Genomic DNA, 7,501 nt, shown 5'->3' on the forward strand with positions numbered 1-7,501 from the left:
AGGGGCTTCCCTGGTGGCACAGTGGTTAAGAATCCGCCTGCCAATGCAGGGGACATGGGTTCGAGCCCTGGTCCAGGAAGATCCCACATGCTGCAGCAACTAAGCTCATGTGCCACAACTACTGAGCCTGCTCTCTAGAGACCACGAGCCACAACTACTGAGCCTGCGTGCCACAACTACTGAGCCTGTACTCTAAAGCCCACGAGCCACAACCACTGAAGCCCGTGCATCTAGAGCCTGTGCTCCGCAACAAGAGAAACCACTGCAAAGAGAAGCCCACGCACTGCAACGAACAGTAGCCCCTGCTCGCCACAACTAGAGAAAGCTCACGTGCAGCAACGAAGACCCAATGCAGCCAAAAATAAATAAATAAATAAATAAATTTAAAAAAAGAGAAAGTAGAAGGTGGTGGTTTAGAGCAGTGGTCTCTAAACTCTTTTGAACACTCACTTCAGCAGTAGACATGTGAACCTTCACCCCCGCAAATGTGTGTATTTATTTATAGTTTATGTATGTGTACTACTGAATTAACATTCAGTATGGAAAAACATTCAAAAAACATACAAAACATTCATGAAATGGAAATGAAAAGGAATGAGGTAAGGAATAAATAAAAATAGAAGTTCCACTATTTTCCTTCCTTACCCAGTGGATCATCTTGTGTACCTGCTGGGATACATTCACACTTCCAGCAGAAGACTCACTGGACAAATACCAACTGGCCCTGGTGGATCCAGATGCTGGGCTCACCCTAGTGGTCCCCAGCACCTGGTTGGCCCCTGTGGACCCAGGATCCAGGTCCAACCATGCAGACTCTGGTCCCAGACCCATCACTGCAGACCCAAGCACCAGGCCTGCCTGGTGAACCCGGGCTCCAGGTCCACCCCCAAGGACTCAGGCACCAGGTCTTCCTACCTGCTGACCCAGGCACCAGGCCTGCCCACTTATGGATATCACCTAGAATCTCTGGATGGGCTGACAGGTGAAGGGCTTTGCCTACTGAAGCCAGTCTATAAAGCTATTCTTCAAGGTGTAGACACCAACACAAGGCCACAAGGATCACGAATAATGAAGAAAACATGACACCACCAGAAGAAACTAATAAAACTTCAATGACTGACCCTAAAGAAATGGAGATCTATGAACTGTCTGACAAAGAATTCAGAATAATCCTCTTAAAGAAATTCAATGAACTACAAGAAAACGCAGATAAATAAATGAAATTAGGAAAACAATGCATGAACAAAATGAGAGGTTCAACAAAGAAACAGAAACTATGTATTAAAAAAAGTAGAAATTCTAGAGTTGAAGAACACAATGATTGAACTGAAGAATTCAATAGAGAGCTTTGGCAGATCTGACCAAGCAGAAAAAAGAATTAGTGAGCTAGAAGGCAGATCATTTGAAATCATCCAGTCAGAGAAGTCAAAGGAAAAAGAATGAAGGAGTCAAGAAAGCCTATGTGAATCATGATATACCATTAAAAGAAACAGTTACGCATTATTGGAGTCCCAGAAGAAGAGGGGGAAAGGGGGAAAAGAAAGCTTATTTAAAGAAACAGTGGCTGAGAACTTCCCAAACCTAGGGAGAGATTTGGACATCCAAGTTCATGAAGCTAATAGGTGACTGTAAAATTTCAACACCCAAATCATGTTTTCCAAGACAACGTAGAATAAAATTGTCTAAAATCAAAGAAAATGAGATAATTTTTAAAGCAGCAAGAGAAAAAAAAAATCTCACCTATATGGGAACCCCCATAAGGCTATTAATGAATTTCTCAGCAGAAACCCTGTAGGGCAGAAGAGAGTGGGATAATATATTCAAATTACTAAAAGAAAAAAAAAAAACTGTCAAGAATACTTTACCTAGCAAAGTTGTCTTTGAGAAATGGAGAGAGAAAGATTTTCCCAAAGAAACAGAAGCTGAGGGAGTTCATCATGACTAAACCTGTCTTACAAGAATCGCTGGGGCTTCCCTGGTGGCGCAGTGGTTGAGAGTCCGCCTGCCGATGCAGGGGACACGGGTTCGTGCTCCGGTCCGGGAAGATCCCACATGCCGCGGAGCGGCTGGGCCCGTGAGCCATGGCCGCTGAGCCTGCGCGTCCGGAGGCTGTGCTCCGCAACGGAAGAGGCCACAGCAGTGAGAGGCCCGCGTACCGCAAAAAAAAAAAAAAGAATCGCTGAAACGAGTTCTTCAAGCAGAAATGAAATAACATGAAAATATAAAAGATACTGGCAAACGTAAGTATATAGTCAAATTCAGAATACTCTAATACTGTTATATGGTAGTGTGTTAATCAATTAACTCTAGTATAAAGGTTTAAAGGACAAAAGTATTAAAAATAACAATAGCTACAATAATTTGTTAGTGAATATACAATATAAAAGAGGTACATTGTGACATCAAAAACATAAAATATAGGGTGGGAATAAAAGAATAGAGCTTTTGTATGCAGTCAAAGTTAAGTTATCAACTTCAAATACACTGTTATGTCCAAAAGATGTTTTATTTAATACTCATGATAACTACAGAGCAAAAACCTACAGTAGATACACAAAAGATAAAGAGAAGGGAGTCAAAGCATTTAATTATGGAAAATCACCAGTACAGAAAGAAAGACAGCAAAAGAGAAAGAAACGAAAAAGGGAACTACATAACAGCTGGAAAACAATTAATGAGATGGCATTAGTAAGTACTTACCTATCAATAGTTACTTTCAATGTAAATGGATTAAATTCTCCAATCAAAAGGCACAAAGTGGCTGAATGGATTAAAAAACAGAAACCAACTTTATGCTGCCTCCAAGAGACTTACTTCAGACTTAAGGACATGAACAGGCTCAAACTGAAGGGGTGGAAAAATATATTCCATGCAAATGGAAACCAAAAGAGAGCAGGAGTGGCTATACCTATATCAGACAAAATAGACTTGAAGTCAAAAGTGTTAACAAGAGACAAAGAAGGTCACTATATAATGATAAAGAGGTTAGTTAATAAAGAAAATACAGCAACTGTAAATATATAGACAACCCAAATCAGAGCACCTAAATATATTAAGCAAATACCAGTAGATGTGAAGGGAGAAATAGACAACACTACAATAATAGTAGGAGACCTCAATACCCGACTTTCAATGATGGATAGATTATCCAGACAGAAAATAAATATGAAACGTTGGACTTGAACTACACCTTAGACCAAATAGACCTGACAAACATGTATAGAATATTCTACCCAACAGCAGCAGAATACACGTTCTTCTAAAGCACACATGGAACATTCTCCAGGATAGATCATATGTTAGAGTACAACACAAACCTAGCAAATAGCAACTGTAAGATGACTGAAATCATACCAAGTATATTTTTTGACTGATATGAAACTAGAAATCAGTTACAAGAGGAAAACTGGAAAATTCACAAATGTGTGGAAATTAAACAACACACTCTTGAGCAACCAATAGGTCAAAGAAGAAATCAAAAGAGAAACCAAATAATATCTTGACACAAACAAAAATACAACATACCAAAACTTATGGGATGCAGCAAGACTAGTTCTAAGAGGGAAGTTTAATGCAATAAACATCTCTATTTAAAAAAAAAAAAAAAAGCAAGGTTCCTAAAGTGAATGAACCCAGCCAGTGCCTCTTGCAATGGAGATGGCCACGTCTTGAGAGTTTCCAACTCTGGAAAAATGAGCGTCCTCAAGAGACCCCAGAATCTAACAACAGCATATACACTTCCTTTATAGAGTCTCTTGCTGCTATGACTTGATTCTCACAAGCTCCAATTTGGTTGTATTTGCTACTTCCCTGCAGGTGAAGAATGCTTTCTTTGCTTTGGTGACTGATGGTATACAAGCTGCCCCTTTCTGGGACAGCAAAAAGCAAGGACTTGTGGGCATGTGGACTACCACTGATTTCATCAATATCCTGCACCGTTACTATAAATCAGCCTTGGTACAGATCTATGAGTTGGAAGAACACAAGACAGAAACTTGCAAGGAGGTGTACACACAGGACTTCTTTAAACCACTTGCCTGCATTTCTCCTAATGCCAGCATGTTTGATGCTGTCTCTTCATTAATTCAAAACAAGATCCACAGGCTGCCAGTTGTTAACCCAGAATCAGGCAACATCTTGTACATCCTCATCCACAAATGCAGTCTCAAGTTCCTCAAATTGTTTATCACTAAGTTCCCAAGCCAGAGTTCACGTCTAAGTCTCTGGAAGAGCTACAAATCAGCTTCTATGCCAACACTGTTATGATCTACTGTATGTGGCTCTGGGCATCTCTGTACAGCACCAGTTCTCAGCCCTGCCAGTGGTGAATGCGAAAGGTCATGTGGTAAACATCTTTTACAAGTTTGATGCTATCTATCAGGCAGCAGAAAAGACCTACAACAACCTAGGTGTATCTGTAGCCAAAGCCCTGCGACATCAGTCACATTACTATAAATGTGTCCTCAAGTGCTACCTGCCTGAGACTCTGGAGACCATCATCAATAGGCTGGTGGGAGCAGAGGTTCACCAGCTTGCAGTGGTGGATGAGAGTGATGTGGTCAAGGGAATTGTATCATTATCTGACAACCTGTAGGACCTAGTGCTTACAGGCAGAGAGAAGCAGCCCTGAGCTGAGGGAAGAGGGCAGGCAGCACCAGCGGATGTGCCTCACTCACTGCCTGCCTAAAGCTCTGGGAATCACAGATAAAACCTGGTGACTGTTCCGTGCTCAGGAGCCCCCCTACCCTTCTACCTGGGAGCTGGAGAATGCATGGGGAAAGGAAGGAGAATAAATTTTTAGGTGTCCTTAACCTCACAGTACTCAGAAAAACTTTCAGTCTAGCCCATTCTAGCTCCTACCCTCTTATTCATACCCCCCTTTCTGGGCAAACTATGGGCTCTGTGCCCCCCCAGAAAATTCTGATCTCTAAGAGATCCCTGGGCTTCATTTAGCCTTAGCCTCTATCTCAGCCTCTGACTCCACTATAGGATAACAGCACCATAGAACTCTTCATAAAGATATTTTCATTCATCCTGTTTCATGTTGGGTGAAAGAGGCTAAATTCATTTTGTGACATTTCTTCCCACAATGGGAGTGGGGTGGATCATTGGGAGGAGGGTTTTGGGGTGTCTATGCTGTATGCATGTGAAGGGAGATGGGAGTTGGTGAAAGAAGAAGGCAGAGTGGTTAGCTGAGGTTATTGCTTTTCATGGTGAACCTAATTAAAATGACAAGAACCCATCCTGAGGGTTGTCTTTTCATCTTGTTTATGGTTTCCTTTGCTGTGCAAAAGCTTTTAAGTTTCATTAGGTCCCATTTGTTTATTTTTGTTTTCATTTCCATTTCCAAAGGAGGTGGGTCAAAAAGGATCTTGCTGTGATTTATGTCATAGAGTGTTCTGCCTATGTTTTCCTCTAAGAGTTTTATAGTGTCTAGCCTTACATTTAGGTCTTTAATCCATTTTGAGTTTATTTTTGTGTATGGTGTTAGGGAGTGTTCTAATTTCATTCTTTTACATGTAGCTGTCCAGTTTTCCCAGCACCACTTATTGAAGAGGCTGTCTTTTCTCCGTTGTATATTCTTGCCTCCTTTATCAAAGATAAGGTGACTATATGTGCATGGGTTTATCTCTGGGCTTTCTATCCTGTTCCATTGATCTATATTTCTCTTTTTGTGCCAGTACCATACTGTCTTGATTACTGTCATACAGAGTGAAGTAAGTCAGAAAGAGAAAAACAAATATTGTATGCTAACACATATATATGGACTCTAAAAAAAAAAAAAAAAGGTTCTGAAGAACCTAGAGGCAGGACAGGAATAAAGACGCAGACATGGAGAATGGACTTGAGGACATGGTGAGGGGGAAGGGTAAGCTGGGACGATGTGAGAGAGTGCCATGGACATATATACACTACCAAGTGTAAAATAGATAACTAGTGGGAAGCAGCCACATAGCACAGGAGCTCAGCTCGGTGCTTTGTGACCACCTAGAGGGGTGGGATAGGGAGGGTGGGAGGGAGACGCAAGAGGGAGGAGATAAGGGGATATATGTATATGTATAGCTGATTCACTTTGTTATAAAGCAGAAACTAACACACCATTGTAAAGCAATTATACTCCAATAAAGATGTTAAAAAAATTAAATTAATTAAATTAAATTTTAATAAATGACAAGAACCACCCCCCCAAAAAAGAAAGAAAGATTACAAAACTTTATACCTTAAGGAACGAGAAAAAGAAGAACAAACTAAGCCCAAAATTAGCAGAAGGAAGGAAATAACAAAGATTGGAGCAGAAATAAATGAAATGAAGACCAGAAAAACAATAGAAAAGATAACACAATTAAGAGCTGGGTTTCTTTTAAAGATAAACAAAATTGACCAACCTTTAGCTAGACTAATTAAGAAAAAAAGAGAGGACCCAAATAATTGACATTAGAAATGAAAGAAGAGACATTACAGCTGATACCACAGTAATACAAAGGATCATAAGAGACTACTATGAGCAATTATATGCCAACAAATTGGATAATCTAGAAAAAATGGATAAATTCCTAGAAACATTCAAACTAACAAGACTGAATCATGAAGAAATAGAAAATATGAACAGACCAATAACAAGTAAGGAGATTGTATCAGTAATCAAAAACCTCCCAACACAGAAAATTCCAGGACCAGATGGTTTCCCTGATGAATTCTAACAAATATTTAAAGAATTAACACCAACCTTTCTCAAACTCTTCCAAAAAACTGAAGAGGACAGAACACTCTTAAGTTCATTTCACAAGCTAGCATGACCATGATGCCAAAGCCAGATAAGGATGCTACAAGAAAAGAAAACCAAAGGTCAGTTTCACAGATTAATATAGATACAAATATTCTCAACAAAATACTCACAAACTGAATTCAGCAGCACATTAAAAGGATCATACAACATGATCAAGTGGGATTTATGTCTGGGATGCAAGGATGGTTCAACATATGCAAATCAATAAATGTGATACACCACATTAATAGAATGAAAGATAAAAATCATATGATCATCTCAATAGATGCAGACAAATACTTGACAAAATTCAACATGCTTTCATGATAAAAAATCTCAACAAATTGGGTATAGAAGGAATGTACCTCAACAGAATAAAGGCCATACATGACAAACCCACAGCTAACATCATCCTCAACAGTAAAAGGTTGAAAGCTTTCCCAATAAAATTAAGAACAAAACAAGGGTGTCCCCTCTCAACATTTTTATTCAACAGAGTCCTAGAAGTCCTAGACAGAACAGTTAGGCAAGAAAAAGAAATAAAAAGCATACAAATCAGAAAGGAAGAAATAAAAGTGTCTTTGTTTGCAGATGATATAATCTTTTATACAGAAAATCCTAAAGACTCCACCAAAAAAAAAAAGTTAGAACTAATAAATGAATTCAGTAAAGTTGAAGATACAAAATCAACCTACAAAAATCAGTTGTACTTCTATACAACAACAATTAACTATC

General features: G+C 39.4%; 1 pseudogene across 1 annotated transcript in view; it reads left to right on the plus strand.

Annotated features, from left to right (window-relative positions):
• The window catches only part of LOC309832265 (5'-AMP-activated protein kinase subunit gamma-1-like), a 56,041-nt pseudogene extending 51,411 nt beyond the window's left edge, over positions 1-4,630 (plus strand). The window contains exon 4 of the transcript in view: positions 3,698-4,630. The product of the transcript in view is annotated as a 5'-AMP-activated protein kinase subunit gamma-1-like (transcript). The remainder of the gene's footprint in view (positions 1-3,697) is intronic.
• Positions 4,631-7,501: the final 2,871 nt, after the last annotated feature.

Source organism: Grampus griseus, assembly GCF_964374135.1.
Source record: "Grampus griseus genome assembly, chromosome: 14".
Classification (NCBI taxonomy): domain Eukaryota; kingdom Metazoa; phylum Chordata; class Mammalia; order Artiodactyla; family Delphinidae; genus Grampus; species Grampus griseus.